We start from the raw sequence: 24,819 nt of genomic DNA on the forward strand, positions 1-24,819 counted from the left end.
GAACATACCAGGGGTACATCTGTATTAATGCAAATGTTCTTGAAACAGAGCACTTGGGGTCCACAGATTCCTACTTCCAAAACAATTGAGAGCTTAGTTTTAAATTAAACATGAGGCTAATGTGATTAAGAACCCTCTCAGATATAAGTCCTGTTTCCCTAGTAGGAGAAACTTCCACCTATTTGCAGCCATCATGGTAATGCACTGGGACGTCACACAAATCTGGAAAGGCCAGATCTGGGTTCTATTTTGATAAGAGATTTTGGAAATGAAGGTTCTATTTCTGCTCTGAGGGTTCTGATGATACATCCCTTCCTATTTCATAATGTGTCCTGGCAGAGGCTCCCCGCAGGCTGTTTATATTGAAAATCAGTTTGATATTATCTTACCCAAATGAGAAATTGGTTTTGATAGCTAAATTTATAGAAAAATAACAACTTTTTGCTAAGTCAAACAGGAAAAGTCAGCTGCCAGTAGTTCATACTTGTGCGGATTGTTTATTTCTCAGTTTGAGATGTGTCATATGCTCTAAAATGGCCCCTTTTGAGAGAGAGAGAGAGAGAGAGAGAGAGAGAGAGAGAGAGAGAGAGAGAGAGAGAGAGAGAGAGAGAGAGAGAGAAATTGGGACTGATGGCCATATTCACACCATGTAGAGTGTTGATTCTATATCAAATGAACAGTGGTCTAAACAATACACAGAACTCTGTCATCATCAATCTGAGAAAGATAGAATAGGACCAGGAACATAGTGCCACATCATACAGAAAATACAAGCAAAATGGGGTGTGCTCCTAACCACAGCCGTACCCCCAGATGCTTCACTCAAACAGGACAGGACAGGAAAGCTAATATCAATTGGCATGGGGGGTGGGGGGTGGGGGGGCGAGGGTAGAAAAAGCAGAATACCTGACTGTTTTATTAAAGCCACACTGTGCAAACAAATTCAAGTGGCCTGCAGAAAAATGCACCCCGTAACTCAAAAGGTAAAAGGATCCGTCACGGGTAAACCTCAAGCCCAGCTCGTTTGATTCTCCTGTTGGGAAAAAGGATCCTCAGATTTTCCTCCCCTCAATCCCAAAAGGTTAAGCATGTTTGTACACAACTGGGTCTCTAGGTGCAAACTGTGTACATGACCAATGCAACAACCCAGGTTCAGTTTCTTCAGGGGCACACTTCTATTTAATAACACAAATAATGTGTTTTATCGACTATTAAGACCCATTACTTCTAGATGTGTTTATGTCAAATATAAACAGCGTTAATTCTAGCATGCTCCCGGTGGAGTTAAGATCTACAATAAGAGGGAAGGAAGACATGGTGCAACTTATGCAAAAAACTCGCTATGAATCTGAAACTCCAGACAGAAAATGAGGGAAGTTCAGAAAATTGGCAATACCTGGGTATTTCTATGTTTATCCCAAAGTTTTTAAATGGAAAAACAACACTCTGATGTTAGCTAGACCCAGGCAAACAACTTAACGCATACAGGATTGCGTAAAGTGCCTAGGTTTTACAATTTGTTATGCTAAGGACTTCTAAATTAATTCAACAGCAGTCGTCGAGTCTGCAAGCACTGGTATAGATTACACAATGATATAAAAGAGTATTGTTGTGTGGAAATGCAGACCAAACTCTTCTTATCCAACCTTAAAATTCACTCTAGTTGAACCAAGGAAAATTTATGATCCTCTCCTAGGTATAAAAATGTCAAGTGTATTTAATAAAGCTGTAATTTCTCTCTGCATGCAAAAACTATTTGGAGATGGTTAATGTGGTGCCCTATTAAAATGCCTGGCAGTCAATCTTTTTACCATAAATGTTAAAGCAAGGTTAAAGTCAGTGGAATTTCAGAACTATTACAGCAATCCTGCATAACCTGGGCTTTGTTTGAGGAGGATTTTACACCTCATAAAACAACAATTGCAGAAATACCTGAAAGTCTAGCAAACTGAATCATTGCTGACAAGGTTTGAATAATTAGAAACTTTTAAAGCACCCTGGATGGAAAGAGTTTTATATCACCTACAATGTATATCAAAAAGCCTTGTAACTGCTTTTATACAGAAAATGACAAAGATTTGAGGCAATTGATAATTTTCTCTTGATAAACAATACCCCGTTCACACTACAGTTGCCAAAATGCGCATTTCTATAATTCGGATTTTTCGTAAGGAATCCGATTCGGTATTGGGTTCACACTCGCTAAGCGAATCCGAATCCCACGTTGAAAATTTCAGGTAAAACTTCCTGTTTTGAACACTCGCGCATGCGCCGCACAGGAAATCTTAAAATATCAACAAAAATTTGTGACGAAAAATGCAACTCAAAAGACATTCCAGCATTCTTGAGAAGTATAAGGTGGCAAAATAAGTTTGTTTCCTCATGTTGTAGTGAGTGGTGACCGCCAAATACGTTTGGTGCAATCGCTAAAGTAATAAACCAGCGTTCATAGATATCCGCACTTATCTGCACACATGCGCAGTAAGATATGTACAGGTGTCGATTCCGGTAAGTTATCCGGATCGCGCTTAGAAATCCACCTCGCTTGCAGGATTTTGAAAATGCGCATTTTCAAAATCCTCTTGCGTTCACACTACTGCATTTATTCGAATTGTGACCTAATTCGCAACTTATCCGGATAACTGAGCGTAGTGTGAACGGGGTACAAGAGAGAGAGAGAGAGAGAGAATGAATGAATACTAATAACCAACATGGCAACATGAGGCAGATCCTTCTTTAAATGTTTACCTGTAAAATGTCCAGCTCATAACTTACTCTAGAACTTGCAGTTGTTTAATGTTATCTTCAATGACAATCCAACACTTTTTAAACACTTTTCAATAAAAAAAACCTCAAGCTATATAACTACAGTCCATCTTCTGGCCATGTTTTCCCTGTCACATCCAGTTTAAAATGCCCCATAAAGTAAGAACCAATGGCACTGGTCACTCACCTGCACTTAACAACTTCCCCTATTAACTTGACCAGCAAACTAGCTCCCCATTAAAAGGCTTTACTTTGCACTTCCACCAAATTAATAGCCCCGTGATTTGACCATTAATAGCCCCGTGATGTCACCTGCCCATTGTCCACTACCTGGCTTCCTATTGTCCACTCTATGGCCAGAATAGGACTGCCATGCCGTAACATCACACAGGTAATTGCATAGTGGTCAAGGCATACCTGTTTAATGACAGATCTCTCCTTTGATGTTACCTCAGAACTCTTGCTGTATTGGGCAGTTACAGGGGAACATATTTTATTGGCATGTCCACCTGTGAAGTCAATGGGTCTGTACGACCATGCACACACACACACGGTGTCACGCAACAACTTTCACAGGGAATTTGGTTTGGGCTTTATGACCAACATTTGAATTCAGTTAGACCCAAGATAAAAAATCTTCTTAAAACTTACTTTTCTTGAAGATTTATCATTCTCCTTCTGTCTACCTTACAAGAAACAAACCAGTAGATTTCAGCCCAAATATTCATGCTAACTGATCAGTCTATAACCAGGGGCGGATTTAAAGATATTTTCTGACATTCTTCCAAATCATCTTCGTTGATCCATCCTCCATTTTTGACTGTCTTCCGACAATAAAAATTAGATACCCGTCGATGTTAACTTAAAGATCTGACCGTCTTCCAGAAGACCCAGAAGACGGCCTAAATCCGCCCCTGTATAACCCCATGGTTTAACATTTCATCAATCATTATACAAGCATGAACTAGGTTAGCATCATATTTGTCTCCCATGTTCTCTCCAAGACATTCCTTACATTGCTGCTGATCTTTATTCTTTGTCTTTTGTTTTTCTTTTGTACAGTAGCCAGTTATGTAAACCATGGAAGACTGACACTTGTTTCTTTGACTCATACGTTATCTAATTTGATTTTTTCTTTAATTCTTTTTGCTCTTTTTCAAATGATGATTCTTTTGTTCTTCCTGTGAATTTTGGTCCTAGAATTTACAACATCTTTCAGAGTAAGACCAAAAATTTTCTGCTGCTTAAACATGCAGCAAAATTCCATATAATAACCAGACTAGCGTCCTCAGAAACACCTTTTGAGACCTTTGGTATTAATCAAAGATTTGCATCAGGTTTCCCCAATGCCATTGCATTGTTACTGATCAAATACATCTAATGTAACAGTGTAATTATAAGATTGAGTCCCCCAATCATTTAATTTCTCCTCACTGTAAACAGGTCTTTAAAATATCATCAATACATATCCCATCCAGTCAGCCTTTGAAACCGTGACACTGGACACGCAGCCAGACAAAGTGGGGCATTGACAAAGGAAAAGTCTATTGAAATGCCGAGACCAGTTAACATTTGACGAATTCCTGTGTGAACTTGGTGCAGGCATCTTTGAGCAAATTCTAAATATTAAAGGACAAACCAAGCGTGTTTACACAGAGCAAACTGTGTTCAAAATACATTACCCATTTCATTCCTTAAAACTTCATTCGCCAAACTGCCTGCAGTACCAAGACTGAAACACAGCTGAACCAGAAACGCAAGTGTAAATCTGCCTTATATTTCTGCCAAACTGTCACCAATGGTCAGCTTACATATTTCACTGGACATTCAACTGGACAAAGGGGCAGACAAGATAATGGTCCGAGGGCACCCCTGCCTCAGCACTTCTATGCAAGTTCTAAAGGGAGGCGCTGACATAACAGAGGTCAACGGGTACAGGGCTAAACCTCTCTTTTCAAAACTCATCTGTAATCGAAGGGCGACTTCTTTTTAAAAATACAACCATGTTTTATCTGATTAAAGGGTTTATGGGATTACTACAGGGACGTATTTCTGGATAATATAGAAGATTTAAAAGGGTTGTGTACCTAGCAAAATGCAGGCATTATCTGCTTCAGTGATAGCTCTTCTTGCGATAAATTGAAATGATAAGGATAAAAAGCCAGAGCAGTTGCATAAATAGTGATACAAGCATCGACACAATATACAGTAATACTTTCCACTAAGAAAGAGATCTTAAGCCAAAACAGCACAGAAATCGTCAACCATGCTTTAGACATGGAAAAAAATCATGAAACAAACAACATTTTATTCAGAGAGACGAGAGAAGACCAATCTTCCGAGTTCTGGTCCTGTCCCTAGTGAAAAGCGCACAGTTGACAACCATAATCCCATCACAATATTCAAAGCCGATTTGGACCTCTCCAAACATGTTAAGTTAGATAAGAGAAATTAGGGGGCAGTACACCAGGCAGATTAGAAGTGAAACGTTTTCCTCTTTTCACACAGCAGCTATTTTGAAATGAAATCCAATTATGAGCAAAATATGTTTACAGAAGCTGATCCAGTTTATGTGTTTGGTAGATGAAGGATTTGTGGAGAGGGAAAAGGAACCAGACAATTTTCTCCACAGCGTGTTACTAAATGTTCGTTGGTAAAATTTCATGTTTCTGTTTGTTGTTTTTCTTGCCAATGATTGGGGTTTGTTTTCATACGATGGTGTGTCTGTTTGTTGTTTGTTAGTAGATAGAATATGTCAAAAAAGTCCACAGCAAATATTACCTTTCGTTTCAATATTATTCGTTTGATAATTTAAAAAAATTAAATCACAGTAACCAACATGGTACAACTATTAACAAACCTTTTGGTTGCTTTTTTATCAAGGTTACCATACAACTAACTTTTGTTCATTTTAGCACTACTGCCTTGAGAAAACAACAAAATATAACGCACCTAAAAGAAAAAAAAAAGCCTGGTACTTGAAAAGAACACTTCAATAAAACTATTTAGCCTTCATTAATCCATGCAGCCTAATTAAAGGCTAACTACTTGAACTAATGAGATTATCCTGGCAATTCATTGACATGACCTTCAACCTGTAGAATTTTGTGGTTTATCGTGGAAATGATCAAAAGTAATTCTAGCCCGAAGCATGATCACCACATAAAGCAACATAACAAAAGAAGGACTCAAAATAAGTGTGTACACAAATCATTGATTTCAAATGAGGAAAGGATGGAGACCAGAGCATAAAGGGCTTACAATAAAACAGATCCATTGTGAATTCTAAAACCAAGGCTTATGAGATGCCGCTTGTGTTTTTTCAGTTAAAGTTTGGTTAGAATTCACCTTTGGTGTATGAAATAAGAACAGATGATCCCAATGGCCACAGAGAAACCAACTGTCACTGAAAATTATTGACACCCAATCTTTATATCTTCTGAAATACATTTCAGACAGAAATGAGTAATCTTTAGCAATAATCGTTTTTGAAATAAAAACATGTCTACAGATCATGTTTCTTGCACTATTCAAACATGGCCGAAACATTTTAAAACCCTGACAAGTTTATGTTTAAAATGCACAATTCCATGGTTATTTATCTTCCTTAATTGTAGGCAAGATGTTATATAGTATAGAAAAGAGAACCTTAAATTACAACTTACTATATAACACTTCTTTGTACGACGTAGACACCAGAAATGAAGTACCCCTCCTTTTTTTGAGTTTCATCAAAGACAGGAAGTTACTAAATCATGTCCCACAATAGCCTTGTCTAAAAAAGTTTCACTTCTATGGCATATGTGTATTCGAAGTCACAATCAGGTCCGTTTAAATGAAAAAAGTGTTTTAATGCTAGAGAAGAAGTATCAGTGCTAAAGGAAAAGTTATTACAACAGCCTTGCCCAAGCAAAGTAGCCTCTTCAGCAAATTTAAGGACAAAAAGGAGAGAAAAAACATGGATAAATCTCTTTAATGCTCTCTTAGGGGGCTTCCTTTCCTTTGGCTTTAGGCAGCAGTCTGTTTACACCGCTCCCACTAATTTCCTCCTTCAAATATTAACCGATTTATCCCAATTGATTTTTCTCTCTCCAAATGTTAGCAGAGGGAAACCCAATGGGATAGGTGATCTTTAAACTCCTTCCTGTCCTCACAGCAAAAAGTGGTCTTCGAATTAGTTCTCCATTCAGCGTAATCATTTCTTAAATTCATACTTTTTATTCAGAGCTATTTTCTTTAAGGTGGTCCTGATATGTAGTGCCAGTTAAATTGACTAGCCATCATTTTATAGCTCCTATGGGCATTGGAGGACCCTAGGTGACATCCCTGCAGAATGATGTGTGTGGCAACTGTAGTCTCCCAGGTAGACAGAGTAATGATGTAACTAGACGCATTCACATCAAAATCAACTTAAAACAAACTATACTGCATCACTTGACACGCAGAAAAAATTGAACATGTAAAGAACTTCTGTGTGATCACCTTTTTTTTCTTTTAAACCCATGACAAGCCATCTGTCTGTCTGATGACATCATCTCGATTCTGCCCCAAGTTGGTTCCAGTGTGAATGTTTCCAGGAACATATTTTACTGAACAAACTGTGTATACCTTCTGACACAGCAGGCACAAAGTAAGTCAAAAGGTTTTGAAATTTGACAGAAAACACCGCCTTTTGCATGGTGTCCCTCAGTACAACTTTTACCATCAATGAAGTACTTTATGAAAAATGACCTCCAATCTCTTACAGTGGATGACATTTCAAAGATCAATAGGAACTAGAAGAATAGAATTTTAATGCATCTTACCTCAACTTTTGGAGAAAATGTCCTTTAAAATCTTCTCATTGAAAGGTCTGCAATGAAATAAAGGGTGTTCTTTAGGTGTTGAAGTAAATGGTCAACAGTTAAAGTACATCATTTCTCAGAGTGGTAAACATTGATACAACTGTAGAATATTTAACTAAACATAGCATAAACATAAGATGAGATGTGTTGATTAAAACTGTCAACGCCTCTATTTGCCAACAACTTTAACATGGCTACCCAATGGTCAATAGAACTAGTAATGGTCAGCGCAATGACAACGTCCACTGAGCAGAAGTAGATTTAACTCAAGCAGTGCATTAAACAAAAATCATGAAATGTTTCATAAACAGTATGTTACCTCCATTGAAAAGAAACTGGCAAAGTCAAAGCTTGGAGTGACAAACATTTTGAACCTTTTCTGCTGAACTGATATTTCTACTTCTCACACTCTGGGTCTCTCATAATGCAATTTATTGATTGGTTTCAGAATTTCCAATACCCCATGCATATTCTAACTACCACAGGCTAAGCCTGACTTATACCAGCTCTTTCTAGATTTCTCCTTCAATCTTTCAATAAAAACAAACTTTCCAGAAGACAACAAAAAGTCTGCACAGGTCAGGTAATTTCCACATTAAATCTACTATTACAATTACATGCCCAATAAGACTTGGTTTTGAAGTGTACATCGCTAACAGGAAGTCTGCCAAGATGGCTGGACCTCTTGCTTCTCTTTTAACTTCCAGAGACAGTTCAATTACTTTAATGTCATATTCCTGACATTAGCCAATATTCCAAACAAACAAAGTCGGAAAACAAGGTTAACATCAGACCCCCTGAGATCACAAACATTTATCTTTTTTGGATCGAAAAAAAAAAATTAAACATGCAGACTGTCGATCCCACAACATTCAGACAATTTCAGATAACTTCTCCTTGCTTCCTAGATCTATCTTATCCCAACCTTTCGAATTCCTTTATTGAAAATGTCAGGTATGCCTAATATCCCATAGAAATTCAGCAGTTTTGAAGCCAACTTGAAGTTAGACCCCAGCGGATTGGAATCAACAACAGGTGCCCCCAGACATTACACAATATTGACAACTGCTGGGGCTCCAGGGGTGCCACAATTACGTTTGCCTAACTCAATTAACCATTAATAATCAAACCCAATAACTTCTCCATTCTCTATTTAATTCTACATACTGCGTATATTGAAAAATGTGACCAATAATTAATGAACGGAGTTACACTGTTCCTGGACATACAAAAAAAGAGATTTCAATTTTTTCTATGTAATTGCTTTTAAATGTTTTTTAAACTGTTCTTGATTAAATCAATGTCATGTTGTTTTCCCTGACATTTCTTGGATTTTTTTTCTGCTAAAAACCTTGATCTTAATGCTCCCCCTTAATGTGCATACCAGTGCATACCAAAAATCTGGTGATGAAAACTTTATTGTATAATTCTAAATGTAGCTCTCAACCCAGACTAACGACCAATATTTCAATTATTGCGGTAAAGTAAACAAATTTTTTAAATTCTCTTTATTCATTATCTTAAGCCCTCTTAAGTACAGTGCCAAGTGCTAGCAGTGGAGTCTTATCTACTTATTCAGGAGTGAAGTGTTTAAATGAAAATTAAATTGTTTACCTTGGGATTTTATCAAGTGAGGGGCGGTGGAAAATGCTGCTTGTTCAAAGTAGTTTTTGGTGTTAAATGAAAATAAGTCCATGAATATCAACTTCCAAACCACATCTAAATCAGCAGGGTCCGTTACATCTTAATGCAATCTCTACGCACCAATGATTACACTCTACAAACACTGTATTCCTCAGGGTGTTATATTTTTCATCCCAGCACTACCTCACCCTTCGTTTCCAGGGTACACTGTGTCTTCACCCTTAACACCATTCATCGGTCAAATTCCTACATCACCCCAATTCCCCGGGTACCACATATCTTCACTCTCATTTGTAACCAGCACCATAACTCTGAAATTCACCTCAATCTCCAGGGTACAAGACATCTTTAATATAAACTGTAACCAGCACTACATCTCTAAAACCCACCTCAAACCCCAGGGTACAGACATCCACATATCCACATTTCAAACTAGAGTCCAACTTGACAATAACATTACAAACACTCCACTTTAGATTATCAACAACTCCTTCACTGTTCCCATCCCCACTTGACAGAAGCTCAAGTGTTGGATTTGGTCGACTTATAAGAGCCTCATTGAAAACTGAACACACTGCAGAGACACTGATAGCTACCAAGGGCACAGATCACAAGGGACCCTTAAAAAGTTTGAATCTGAAGTAGTTTTAACGATAAGGCCAATGCAAATTGTTAATACAGCGAACCTATCATGTTTATAAAGTTTCAGTTTTGCTTCATGCTCCAGAATACTTGTGACTGTTAATTCTAGCAGTGGCTTGCTTGCTCATGAAGAGCAGGTGTCATTTCACTTGATAAGTCCTTCTTTTTTTTTTTTTTCCTTGACTAGTGTGTCATGTATTCATTGAGCTTCTCTAATTTTGTGGTTTCCCCTCATCAAGAACACATAAAAACAGCACCATACTAAACAACACAGACTAGAGTTATGTTCTCCCGAATCATTCACTCAACATGAACTTTTTAAAGAAGAATCCACCCCTGGCCAAAATCGATCTAATGAAGTGCTGGTTCTGAAGAAGAGATAGTGTAACGGGATTGGAAAAAATGAGATAACAAGAGATAAACCCCAGCACTTGCCCTTTTGTATGTTATAGTCACATTACTCCCGACCTGCGACCTTATAAAGTAGATTACATTAACTCACGATATGATAGGCTACAGAGACTGCGAGCTAACTACAGTTGTAAGTGTGCTTAACATTTGCCTGCTAAGAGGCATATAATGGTCTGTTGAAAGTCTTTAAGTAGCAATATTTCACTTTAACGGGGAAACAATTAAAGTTGTCTGTGAAAAAGTTCCAAATATAAAACACCATAAATATATCTGTCTCAGGGCTAAATTATAAAAGCTCTTCCAAAGATAGATTAAAAGATTCATAAAATCAGTTGTTATGGCAACAACTGTAGACAAATTAGTGAACAAAACAAAAGCTTTCATATCATGTTTAAAATTTTACTTTTTAAAATTTTTTAAAATCAGTTTGCCTTATAAATTAAGTAATACAAGTTAAATCATTTCCTTTGAAAAATAACAAAGATGTAAGTCACCATTAACAAGTTGTCTGAGATTTGTGAACCCTGATAAATAAGAAACAACTGTTTCTAATCACAAAAAAGAGAAAAAAATGAATTTTTTTTCTGAAATCTGTTTCAACCCTAAAATCAGAAAATACACATTTTACCAAACATTGCGATGGTCACTAGATAATTTTGAATGTACGTTGTACCTAGTTCAACATCTTACAACACGTCTTACAACTCATCTTCTTACAACACATACACAAGCAGACAGAACAAGTACCTGTACACATATCCAATATCCTCCAACCAGTGTCCACTCCCAAATAAAATACCCCAACTGCCAGGGGACAATTAAACCAGAAAATCTGAACATTCTTGTCCTGAAACACGACCCTCCACGTGTCTACAGCAGTCTGTGCCGCAACAAGTGACAAACACAGGAAATATATTTGTCAGTTTTCACCCCTGTAAGTTTCAATGCCCCATGGCTTACGCCCGGGAGCAAAAATTAACTCACTTGATAGGTGTGAACCCGCTTGAACCTCGGCACCGATATTTCAATATTTTTGCCCCCTTTGTTTTCCCAGACTGCAAACATTGGTTGCAATATCTAAAGAAAACACCAGCGGGATCTATTTTGTTAGCTGTGAGCACTGAGCCGCAGGCTATGGTGGGTAAGAATGGGGGTGGGGCACGCAGAAGTGACCAACTTTGTTTTTCAGACGCAAACACACAAGTCGTCTTGACGATTGTTCTTGATCATACATTTCCTTCAGATGTGGATTAAGGAACAGAATCACACAAATTCACATTTATTTCAACTACACCTAGAAATTAATTATAATCTGTAGATTAAGGTGAATAAGAAGTTCTGAATAAGTTCTATACATCAGCTGTAACAAAACGAAACTTTCTAACACATTCTCCCAAACGTCTCATATAGAGCAACAGGTCATAGTAAATAAACGCCCCAGGGTAGAAGCTGTAAGGAAGAAGCAATGAACACTTCGCTTATTATAAATAATTCATAAGGGCATCTGGACACTTGGCTTAAGGCGTATTCCCAGAGCTTTTAGATCGATCTATCCCCACGGGGAGTCTCACTAGATAATTCAGATAAGTCTCGGCTTAAATGTCCGTCCCGCCTACTACAAGCTGTAAGGGGGTAATGAACTTTCGTGTCCGCATGGCTGACAGCTATTTAGCGTGAACCCCCAGAGAGTTAGGTCGATCTAAAGTAGATCAATCTAATCTCTGGGAATGGGGTCTTAGACACATTCAGATACACCAATCGTACTAGCTGGGTCAGTCCAACTTTGTGTGGGATTCTCGCTAAATTGCAATCAGTGGAATCAGCTTCATTGTCTGACACCTCACCTCCTCGCGCACCTAGAGGGTAATTAACTACCATGTGCCAATTAAGCCGATTCCAGCTTTTGCACTTAAGCCAGGAACCCCAAAGACTTGGACTGACCCAGCTAGTACAATGTGTGAATCTGTATGCACCATATAATTCAGAATTTCAGCTGGCTACAGTAAAGGGGTAGCACTTCTTTGCTTTTCAGATTTAAAGATATACATATTTATATTGAATATCACAATCACAGAGCTCACAATTATACTCAAAGACTTTCAGGGCCAAAAGCACTGTCCACCTTAAACTAAATTTTGGACATTTCCACATTGTGAATTTCTGAATGACTTCTACCCAGCAGTTGCGTATATTATTTTGTAATATCTCAATAACAGAACAACAATGGATATTTTTATCGGCCTCCCACACTCTCCCCGAGCTATACAGCATTTCCCTACAGGATAACAATACCAGCGACCCTTGCAATGATTGGCTAGTGCCAAAAAGAACTAAAGATTTCATTATTTCTCTGCTATTGAATACCTAATAATAACATTTATCAGTTTCTGGTTACTTTTTTATCAGAAATAAGCCACCCAAGGCTGTGGGAGGGATTGTGGTCAAGGTACAGTAATCTTTATATAACACTGGGCATATGAATTGTCAATTTTATGGTGTTATACATCTCAATTACATCACACACTTTGCAACATATACATTTTTTTTACATGATGCTATGTTAGTTTTACCAGTGATTTCTTCATTTTTTCAAAGCCAATTGCTACCTTTCAGATTTTTGATATATGTTTTCTTTATTATTTGTAAAACTCCTGAACTTATAGCTTATTATTTAATTTCCTCATAATTTGTCATCAACTGTGTCCCAATAACCATTATATAACCTGCTCCTATCCCATAATAATCTTACACATTCTATCCCATAATATATCCCAGCTGCTTCTTTTTTTATATTCTGAAAATTTCCCCAGTGCCTGAGGCTGTTATTCTGGCTTCTGCCACAACTGCCAGACAACATATTCCCAACTGTTTCAGAGCAGCGGCTGACTACGCAGTTTCTACAAAATTGGCTCTGTTTGTGGCAGTTTTATGGTTTCTTGCTGTGTTACTGTTGGTTCCAACACCGACTGTTCAAATGCAACAAATTGTGTCAAAGAGAGCAAATCAAATTAAATTTTCTATGTGGATTTTTTTCCAAAAGAAAGAAGTTATAAAACCAGATAAATGCATGTATCACCTTAAATCAATTCCTATTGCCATCATCAGTAAGGCTGGCTTAGTCTGAAGACATTTCTTCAACATAAATATTAGTACTTTCAGGCCATCATTTTTTTTTTTTTTTACACATTTATAAAATATGTTTATGTGCATTTTTCTACACATTGTTTAGAATTCCCTGTATACTTCCTATCCAGCATAACATAAAAATAGCATTAAAAAGAAAACAAAGAATGAAGAAAAAAATATTATAAAAGTTCCTCTAAAATTACCCTCATTGGAAATGGGCAGGTAGTGGCTCGAGATCTCTACGCCCATGTCCACTTGTCAGAATGTCTGTACATAATCACAATCAAAGCACCAACATGGTGAAATTAACACCCAAAGTGCAGGCCAGAAATTTACTCCCTAATCTATCCCCTTACTGGCAATTCCAATTCTAAACCCAGAGGTGTGTTTCTTATTTTCCTGGGAATGAAAGCTTTGATCTGGGCTTTCTTTTCACAGGGGGAGTCAAGGGGAGAGAGGTCCTGTTCAAATTCACAAATAATTGGGTAAAGGTATTGGGCAACACTACAAACTATTGGGAGAGAGGCTGGAAATGGGGGTAACAAGTGATAAAGGGATTGTAAAATTGCAGTTGTATTGGACAAGAGGGTGAAGACCAGGGTGTGTGTGACATGAAGCTTTTCACAGCAATATATCATGTATCTGAGAGGTGGAGGATGGGATAAACAGCAAATAACAGTTGAAAACAAAGAATACACAGCATTTTGATACTTCAGGAAATGTTAATACGAAGTTCAAAACTAAGCAGAACAAGCTATTGTTCTGCAAACCACGCCTACCCTAAATATTTCATTTTTTTTCAAAACGTAAATTCCAACCCACATCAACCAAAGGCATCGGAAAATATCAGACGGAAGACTTCTGCAACATCCCCCCAAAATGAACATGACTTTACCTTCAAAATGTGACCATTATTTCTTCCAGTCTCTGACCTCCATCTTCTCCCCAGTCAACTAGTCTGGCATCAATGAAGGAACAAGCCTCCGCCTGGCAGGGGAGCCCTCCAATGGCAACTGTTTCATCATGTCAAATCACCACCACTCCATATTGCAGAGGGCAGAGAGAGAGAGAGAGAGAGAGAAGGGAGAGAGGAGGTATGGAGGGAGGGTTGCAAGTCAATGTACCCTGAGTTTTATTCTAGCAGAAAATAATCTTGTTTTCCAAGAAATCCCACTTACCTTCAGCCAAAAAAGCTGACAGTCAGGCAAGAAAGGGAGAAGAACGCATTTATGTCTTTTAGAACAACTGGAACCCCTGGAAACTAGGACAATGTCACTCTCACAGACACACTTTTCTTCAAAATGTCCAGAAGAAATTAAATGTTATGAGTAATGCAGTCCCACAGACCACTGCACCGGCACCCTGATGGTAGGAGAACTGAACAAATAACATATCATTTGTGCTCTGTGCCAAAAATAAGAGCCATGTTCAGTCCATTGGCCATCAGCCGGAGATGGAAGACAGCTGCTGCTACATATTTCAGTCAGTTTAAGAAGGCATCTGTTTTTCTTTTTATTTTTTCCAGTAACATTCATAAGTAAAAATCTTTCAAAAACTAGAGGATCAGAGAGGCGATACCGCCTCCGGATATTGTACCACCAGCTGGAGTAAGCGCATTCGTATGGACCCCCCACCCAAAAAAAGGGACTCCACCACCAGTCTTGTGCTTGACAAGCTCTATAAAATGCAATCAACAAGAATTCTCAAAATATGCAAAAAAAAAAAAAAAAAAAAAAAAAAAAAAAAAAAAAACTAAATATGGTACAATCAAAGTTCAGTTCATCGTAAAAAGTAGGTCAAGGGTCCAGTAAATTGCCTCTTATGACTTTCTATTCCAGGTCAATAGTAAATATGGACCTATCTCTGCCAGTTTTGGAGAGAAAAGGGAACAAAATTTGCAAAGTTCAATTCATGGTTAAAAGTAGGTCAAAGGTCAATTCAAGGTCACATTTAGATTGCCAGTATATGACTTTCTACTCAAGTTCAATAGTAACCATGGACCTATCTCTGCCAGTTTTGGAGATAAAAGGGAACAAAATTTGCAAAGTTCAATTCATGGTTAAAAGTAGGTCAAAGGTCAATTTAAGGGTCACAGTAAATTGCCTCGTATGACTTTCTATTCAAATTCAATAGTAACTCTGGGCCAGTATGTGACTTCCTATTCAACTTTAATAGTAACTATAGACCTATCTCTGCCAGTTTTGGAGATATAAGGGACTAAATGTTATAATTTTCACAACCACAATGTACTTTTTGATACAGTATAACTCGAAAACTGTATGGAATACAAAAAAACGGAGACCATCTGCAGTGTTAGGCTTTACATGCTCTACAAAATGCAAAAAAGAACAGGTCTCTAGCATTAATGGTTCCCGAATTATAGACAGTTTTCAGTTTCGGTATCTTATGGTCGTTACTCCCGTGAAAATGCACTGATTGACCCCGAATTCACGGAGATGAAAGATGACCCAAAGGGGAACACTTTCCAATAACATTATTGGTTAAGTCTGTGTAGTGTCTGAATAACAGCAAAAATAATTTTTTTTTTTTAAAAATTCATTTTTTTGAAAATTTTGGCCCGTTTGACCTTGAAACAAAGGTCAAAGGTCAAATCCAAGGGTATATTTGAAATCTCCACATATGACTTTCGGTCAGTCGTCTGTAGAAATTTTTCCCATAATTCCTTCTGTAGGGTAGATAATTGGCATTGAATTTTCAAAAATTTTGACAAAGGTGCAATTCAACGAGTGTCACGCCCAGGTCAATGCACCGACTGAGACAAAAAAACTTGGGGGTTCAAGTTGAGGTTATATGTGACCTAAATCCAAGAGATGGAGACAGGGGTCCTTGCGGTCTAGGAGGAGAAGCGGTAACGGTGACTTGTATCCGGCGCCAGACGCGGAGCCGGCGGAGCAAACGGAGCCAACGGAGCCGGCGGAGCCGCAGGAGCCGGCGGAGCCGGACGAGACGGGTCGGGACTAAAACCATGAGTACCGCCAGCGTACACGCTGGTGGTACTAAATAGTAAGGTAAATTGCAAGAGTGAAAGTTTATAGCAGATTGGCATTCCAAATTCTCTAAATTGATCTTATCTTGACTGGCAGATCAGCCTGCCATCTAGTGGTTCTGTTGCCACCTGGTGGTTTTCACATCTCCTGTGAACCCCGACCTAAACCATGTTCAATAGGTTGATGAGAAAAAAATGAACAGCCATTCCCACTCAAACGTAGCCATCAATCTAACAAATTGCCTTTAAAACCCTGTTGCTATACCTTCTAGTTGCCATGGAAACTCATATCAATCAGCTTAAACAACGGTTAATTGCTGTTCACCCTTCAGAGGCACCACATTAGCATTGTAAATCAACAGTATATACTTGTTTAAGAAACAATAATGCACATTGCAACTGTTAAAGGTCTGAAGACTTTGGACAACTTGTGACTATAAACAACAAAGAAATGCCATGAAAACTGGTTTTAAAACAAAGGAAGGCTTAATTAAGGTGCTGGTAAAAGTTCAATCCATGACAAGTTGAAATATTTCTTTTATCCAAATTGATCATCAAGGCATCTTTAATATATGTCTAAAAGGGAAGAAACAAGTCAATTGCATAGAAAAATCCCAATCACGCAACTTTCTAGAAAATGGCCAACAGTTTTAAAAGCAATCAAGGGCAGTCTTCTTTTTCTGCATTGTTCAAAATAAACTTCAATTTCCATTGTTTTATTATGATGGTTATCAATTGTGGAATGTAAAAAAATGATCTTATATGAAAGCAGGACTAGTGTAGATACACACCTTCTGGGCAAGAGATTTCAAACCTGTTCGTTCTTCTTGAATTCAATTTCTTCAGAAATGTCAAAAAGTCCAAACCTTTTTTCTTATACTGAAGTGGAATCACTGACCCATAGAAAGTTACAGTTTCAGCAATGAATTCAATGTGAGTTTAATTGCTCATAATGATCTAGTGAGGGTAACAGGAGAAGAGCTATATAAAAGAGACCTTTACATCCATTTCTGTGGATATGTATGGGCAAGCTGGGCATGCCTAGGGTTTTTCAATCATTCCGTCCCCTCCCCTCACTGCCAGAGCCCATCAGACTATTTCAGCTATCCTTTTCAGAAAACAGTATTCTTTCCCAAACCTCTTCTTATCTAAATATTCTGGCACTGCATTTATTGACTATAGCTATTACAAGCTAAACTTACCATCAATTAAACACCTTCAATTTTTTCTTTACGAACTTAAGAAATATAAATTTCAAAGGAAAATGATCTAATATCCTTCACATGGCAATAGAGTTCCTTAGCAGTTGCAGAGAGTCACGCCTAAACTTTGTTTAAATTTGCAAAAAAAAAAATAATAATAATAATAACAGCAATAAGGGCAGGACAGACTTGACACAACTACTTTTAAAACACACTTTTTTTTTTTTTTTTTTGCCTTAGTCAGCCTCCTAACAGACATAAAGAAAAAGCAGCATCCATCAAAGCAACACCTTTTAAAAAGCGACTTCTGTGAACAACCCGATTCCATGTTCTTATCTACTTCAGTCTTTTGAAATCCATCAAAATTGACACAGAGTGTGAGAAAGGCTCACAAAGTTCAGGGTTCTGAGCTGTATCTATTTGAAGTCTGTGACAATAACGGAGGCCCATTTGATGTGAGCTGTGTGAAAGAGTTTTAAAATGCTGTGATCTTGCTCCGTGGCAAATTAACAGTCAGGCCATGAATGATGATAAAACCGGGCACAGATACAGAAAGTTGTAGTTTGTCTGCATTTGATTTCAGTCATATAGTTTTTTTTTTTTTTTTTTTTTTTTTGTTTTTTTTTCACCCTTGAGTTTTTTAAATAAATTTTTCAGTCTTTTTTCTTCGTCTCTTTTTACTTTTTTAGAGGAGGTAGGTTAGAAAAAAGTTTGTGTAGATGACAACATTTGATAAACAAATTAAATTTCTATCAACTATTTAAAATATTATAACTCATAAGCAAAAAAACACCAATTAATTGCTTTAACCTCTCTTTAAAAACTGACAAGAAAAATAATAAAGATACTTGATAAATCAAAAATATTCTTTCAGATCGAAACCAGCAGTATAATGACAGATCCCAATAACATACTCCATTCTCAGTTACTGCCCTTATATCACAGCTGATTCCGGCCACAGAATGGTTCACAAAGGAAACATGTTTTGTATTCCACCTCTGACACCAGATAAAATCCTCATTCCAATCAAAGGTGGATAAAGCTGGTGCCAAATCTTGAAAGTCTGAGACATAAATCTTTCCTGGGTGATGTAGATGGTCGTTGTTATCGTTGTTATCATGAACAGGCCTTCCTTTCACACCAATAGTGTATACAGGGTTGACTGATGACAGTTTTAGGGTATTAAACTTCCTCTACCACTTTCGATGTATTGCTGTGTGCACATCTAAGGCATTGGGGCCAGGATTTTTTTTAAGTTTTCATAAACAAATATGTTTTTCAGTACTTCACACATCTCATGCATTTTTATTAATTTTATTCCACATTATTATTATTGTAATTATTTGCGTGTTTCATTTCATTTTTTTTTTTTTGTTCTCTTTTTTGCTTTCTTTTACTAATTATTTTTTGTGTGTGTTCCAAGTTATGCAAAAACTAACACAAAATGAAAATGAATTCTTAACATATAAAATCATATTTTGTTTGTTTCTAAATGGTATATCCATTGATGAAATCAACACATTTTATGGTCAACAATTTTTTTTCTGCCAAAAAAACATTCCCATGCAAGACCAGATAATTTGCAACCAAGAGATTTATCGAATTGTTTAAAATATCAGAACTTGAAACCAAAAAGAAAGAAAACACCACATTCATTTCAACACTAAAATTGAATTGGAGACCAGAGAAGTGACATACTTCTGTCTAGACATATTGTCTGCGGGGCAAACTGTGACCAAAATATCTATAACTCAACCAAAGAAAAAGCCTGCCTTGATAAATCTCAGGGAATTATTTTTTTAAAAAATGAAACACACACGCCCCTGCTCCTGTTCAAGTTACGTTTATCGGGCACGACACTTTGTACGTTTCTTTCTTCATTTCCGTGAGATCGTCATGTTTGTATACAAATACCAGTCATCTGATAACGGTGGTTATAATAGTGATAAAAACTATAATTTCTTGTTCTGACATTGTTCCCAGCAGGTTTCTATGTGTTCGGCAGTTGTCAAGGCATGGCATATATCCACTGATCTATGGTACTTTGATACACTATGATAGTAACCAGACATTTTGGTAGCTTTGATAAATGATTTAAGAGTTTTGTTACCTCTCAATGTTGATGGTGATAAAAAAATCCTTTAAAATTTTTCTTCTGAATGTTTCTGAGAGCAATTTTACTTGGACCATTATAGAATTACAATGTTTAACCTAAAAATTACTTCCAAATCATAATTGCTTGCACCAACATTTAGCATCACCTCTAAATAGAAGCAGTTCAACATTCCGAGAAACAAACTCAGGACCCCAGCAATGGATCTCCATTTTTTGGAATCACTATCTCAACATAAGAAAGGCATTTGTGAACAAGAATGGCATCGAAAATTTTTTTTTTTATTTCACTATTTTAAACCTTTATCTAGTCATTTATTTATACGTATATTTCATATATTTACTAAAACATTTATTTGTTTGTTTGTTTATTTAGTTATTTATTTATTTGCCTTTTTGTACAGCTTCTTAGGTGAAGAGGTACTTAAAGAGGTCGACTTAATAACTTGTTATTAAAAAGTCACCCCTGTCTGTGCTGTGGAGTTGGCTGCTGGCATGGCAAGTGTGACCTTTCATTCAAGTGGATAGCACTATCACTCCCAATATTACCCCAGCTTACTATAGGCCCAATTGTTACCCCTGGCTGACAGAGAGGAGCTCCTATTACAACAAAAACCAAACTTCTCACCCAGGTCTCCGAGTTTTGGTGATAACTGAATGTGTTTGTGATTGCCTGCGGGTCGGTGAAAAAATAATATAATTTTTGCACTTTGGAAAGGAGCTGGGTTAATAACCTGAAGTAAATAGTCCACTGTTGCCATAGAAACATCTGATCTGCATTCTGGTATCCTTCTGTGTAAACAGACATCAATTTTTAAAAACAAAACAAAAAATAAAACATACAAACAAAGAACACTTCAGTAAGATAAAACCACATACGCATTCTTCACTTGAAAGACATAGTTAAAAGGCATATTTTTTATGTAAATACCTATACATAAAATATATAAGGATGATCAAGAGGCCTTCTCTAACGTTCCTGCCTCAGTGTTCAAAAGAACTCCCTGCCAGAGAAGAAAAGAATAAGAAGAAAGCTGTGTGGTGCAGAACACACAGAGTTTACCAATAAAATTAATTACAAATATGCTATCAAAGCAAGCAAAGCAAATATCAAAACAAAACACCTTTGTTTTAAGCCAAATTCCAGTGAACTCAGCGAGGTTATTTTTTAAAAGGTCAAACAAATGCTCACATCCAGTTTTCTCACAGGTTTTTGTAAGTTTTGTTTTCAATAGTAAACCAAAATCAAACTAACATGTTGACATTTAAGTAGAAAAGAACACATACAGGACTTTTACTGCTGCAGATAAATACTGGATTAATGCCAGCTGAATTATTCTGTAATCTGCAATTCCTTATAAATCCTTGTGAATATCTATGGAAATATCTATGTACATTTACAAAAAATGTTTTTTGATTCTTTCTTTTACACCAGACTGAGCTGGTAAAATATAAAGAGAGGAAGAAGAAGAAGACATTCTAAACTATCAAAAATCTTCAAATTATCCAACTTTGAAATACACCTTAAAAGTGAGAGTAATAATACATAAACAGTACTGGGTGGGTTAAGTTGAAGATACTGTCCACAAATGATTGAATACAGATACATTCATACCAGTTACAATGCCAATGGGGGATTGGAAACAAGGATGAAGCATACCACAATACAAACCTAATTTTCCCAAGCATTTTTCATCACATGCACAAGATTTCCAATACTTCTGACATGCATCAAGCTGGCAATCCAGCTTCAACCTTCACAGTTCTTCCTATCATCCATTCCTTTCGTCTTGACCAAACATCATAGGGCCCTAGCAGGGATGATGAATGTAATATACAGCTTAATCTCAACAGGGATTGACAAGAATTTTTATTTGGCCTGGCTAGTGTATATCTATGAGGAATTCTACCAGTTGCACTCCAGCTGTACATTCTGGATTGTGTTGAAAAGGAAGGTGATTGTGATTAAGACTGACCACTTAAATCTGCCCACTGACAGCAACAAGCTTTTCTATCTTCTCTACTGCTCTGGGTCAGGTACAGACAATTCCAGATCTACCCACAAACAGAACCAGACTTTCCTATCTTCTCCCACTGCTGTGGTTCAAATAAAAGGTCTGTACATAGCTCTGACCAAGCTGACTACTCTTGGAGAAGCAACACACATGCAATGACAACAGACCTTTGGGCCTGGTGAAAGAAGTGAGGTACAGGCAAAACCAATTCTACACCCCTTATTCACTGTCTATTGCTTTCAAACTTCTGGCTCTTTTTTGTGAGCAGCCAGAAACAGTACAGGGTTTCAGTAATGAACCCTTTATCTTACTGAGAGAAATGAGATACAATACAAGCCAGTCTAGTTCTATACCCATGAGCCATTTCCTAACTGTAGGAAGGTTCTGGATCTTCAAATTGTACTTGATGTTTGATCACATTTAATGAGAAATTGGTCAATCAAAATAAATCTACATATAATATATATATATTAGCCAAATACTTCAAACAAAGGAAATTTAAGTACTTACATGACAGGCTTAGAACCTAATGGTAGCGGCTTCCAAACCACCAAAAATCAGCAAATCAGCCCAAATGGGAGACTTTCCAGAGCTGGAAGAAAAGGAATAATAGAAGTAGTCAAATTGTTTTAATTCTTAAAAGACACTTCATGCCACAGAACCTGGCAAAACTCTATACAGAATTTAAAAAAGTCAGGCTCTGTTTTCAGTATTACTGATGAACTTGTAACTTGTTTTCAGTTGAACCTAATATAACCTGTAACACAGTTCAACGCTATCTTGTCGGCAACGTCTGCAAATAAAGTTTGAGCTGAAATAAAAGGAAACGCCACATTCACAGAGCTTTCAACTCAAGGAACACTCACAGTGATCCTTCCCTTTGAGATGCCAATTTGTCTTGCCTAATTTTTATTGCAGCATCCAATTTGCAGGTAATCGCAGAAATGTATCACCTGTAACCCTTTCCTGAATCCACACAATGTTTCCTGTGTTCACCAAAACGAAACCTGCTTGCAATTCAGCCATGAATACTTTTCAGTCATAACATTAGATAAGACTTAGGCAGCCTTATTGCAAAGAACAAGAGCCATCTCTTTAGGTCAACAAAAAGATATCTATTCAATAGTATTAACTGCCAACACATGATTAACATGGATGTTCAACCTCTGCATTCCCTCCCTACAGCTCAACAATGACACTCGTTCAACTGTAGAAATAACTCGACTGTGGATGCCTTTGCACGCTTGTAAATTGGTTGATGTTTCAAATTGTGACATCCGGAAAGAACAGAGTAATCTTAGTCTCCAATCTAATTCCCTAACCTCTAGAGAACAGTCCCAAACCTACCTAAGCATGGCATATTTAACCCCTCTCTTCCCTTTTCAAATCATTGCCCATGTTCCCTGCAAAAAGGAAGCTTGAAGCAGTAACCCTGTGACCTGGTTCTGCTAGATCAAGCCAAGCTTATCTTTGAATTGAAGACAATGCTGTCATTAATAAAAAAAAAGGCACCTCTCTGTGTTTGCACTGCCATCTTGAAATTAAGAGTTGAGAAAGGACTCTTTGGGAAATGGAGTCCAGAAGAGAGCTCACAGTTTGAACCAGACGCGGTGCCTGGCAAGGCAGGTAGTGTTTTTCGCTGACATGCCAACAGTTTAAAAGAAACCAGCAGACGCACATGATCAAAGAGGGAGAGTTAAACAACACAGCACAGAAGCTTTTTTAATATTTCTCAAGACAGTAGTTGAGGTTGAAAGGGGGCCTGGTATATTGTAAGAACTTTCTTTCTCAAGTCACAAAGTTCTGGCGTTGGCTTCTCTCTCTGGTATTTGCTTTCGCAGCTGGTACCTTGCTGCGAGAAAATGCACGCAGGCAGGCACGTACACATACACCTATACTTGCAAACATGACAATACAAATATGCTTTCAAACCATGCTAAGAATTACATGACTCTTCCTAACACTTTCATCAATTACCAAATGAAACAAAACTTTCATTTTATTTTTATAAACATTTCCCATACAAGTTCTTCATACTGAGAGATACTAAGTTCCAGCAGATCCCATATACAGAAATCTGGACATCGCTTCTGAAATAAAACAGTGAAGCTTGAGCACTATTTTATAAACAGGAGATTGTATCCACCAGTCAGAAGTGGGTACTGCTACTATATAGTTTGAAGTGCCCGATGTAAGGTTAACTCAAGGTTTACACAGTGACCAATGCCGTTATGTTGACCAGGTGTATGGGCACTCGACTGTTGCCTCTAAACAAAGACCCTCATGGCCAAACAGTTCTATGTGGCCAATGGAGGCAGAGTTTCTGCAGAAAAAGGTAGGCATGTTGGAATGTAAAACACAGAAATCTGTGAGATTATGGCTCATCTTTTTTCTATCACATTGTTCAAATTTCAATATTCACAGTAACTGGTTGTTTATCCAAGTAATTGCATATATAAGTGTCTATTTGTTTGCTTTTTAAATAGAAAATTAAATCAAATAAGCCATGTTTAACAGTATTATCACAGATTTTCAAAATTCAGCATGGTCACCATACTTTTTTGTCCAATATTTTCTTACTTTTTCATCATGAATCATCTTTCATCAGGAGGAGCCATTCAAACATATGCTGTTGACTTACATCAATCACTACCTACACAATACAACAACAGCTTTCAATTTTTTCACCAAACTGTTCAAGACAAGGGACCTTGGAATAACTAGCTCTGTCAGAATATCAACATTCCAATGCTATAGGGCATATCCACTTTCCAGATGTACCACGAAAAACAGAAGAAGAAATACAAGGATCTGCAAACTTGCAATCTGCCAAATTTGTATACAAAACAGTGAGCAGTTTTCCTCATTTGCCAGCCATTACAGGGGCTTTCACAAATATCCCACAAGCAAGACTGTATTTTAATCTGTTTGTATAAAATATGACTTAAATACTATGGTTACAATGTCCACTGTCCATTTGTGAGACTCCTTCACAATAATTCCCAAAACAAAAAAATAATATAATAATCATATTAGCCTAATAATGTTGA

At 37.2% G+C, this 24,819-nt stretch overlaps 1 protein-coding gene across 15 annotated transcripts in view; it reads right to left on the reverse strand.

Annotated features, from left to right (window-relative positions):
- The window catches only part of LOC106174354 (brother of CDO), a 134,603-nt gene that overhangs the window by 56,256 nt on the left and 53,528 nt on the right, over positions 1 to 24,819 (reverse strand). For 9 of the 15 annotated variants that reach the window (XM_087018329.1, XM_087018330.1, XM_087018342.1 and 6 more), the window contains 2 exons: positions 22,280 to 22,361; positions 7,572 to 7,618 (listed from right to left, as the gene is read on the reverse strand). The gene's annotated coding sequence lies outside the window, so the exon portion shown is untranslated. Of the gene's footprint in view, positions 1 to 2,748; positions 2,945 to 4,448; positions 4,626 to 7,571; positions 7,619 to 22,279; positions 22,362 to 24,819 lie in introns of those variants that run through there. The other 6 variants (XM_087018328.1, XM_087018336.1, XM_087018337.1 and 3 more) reach the window with 4 other exon arrangements.

Source organism: Lingula anatina, chromosome 7 (assembly GCF_051362555.1).
Source record: "Lingula anatina isolate TDL-2025a chromosome 7, LinAna3.0, whole genome shotgun sequence".
Lineage (NCBI taxonomy): Eukaryota > Metazoa > Brachiopoda > Lingulata > Lingulida > Lingulidae > Lingula > Lingula anatina.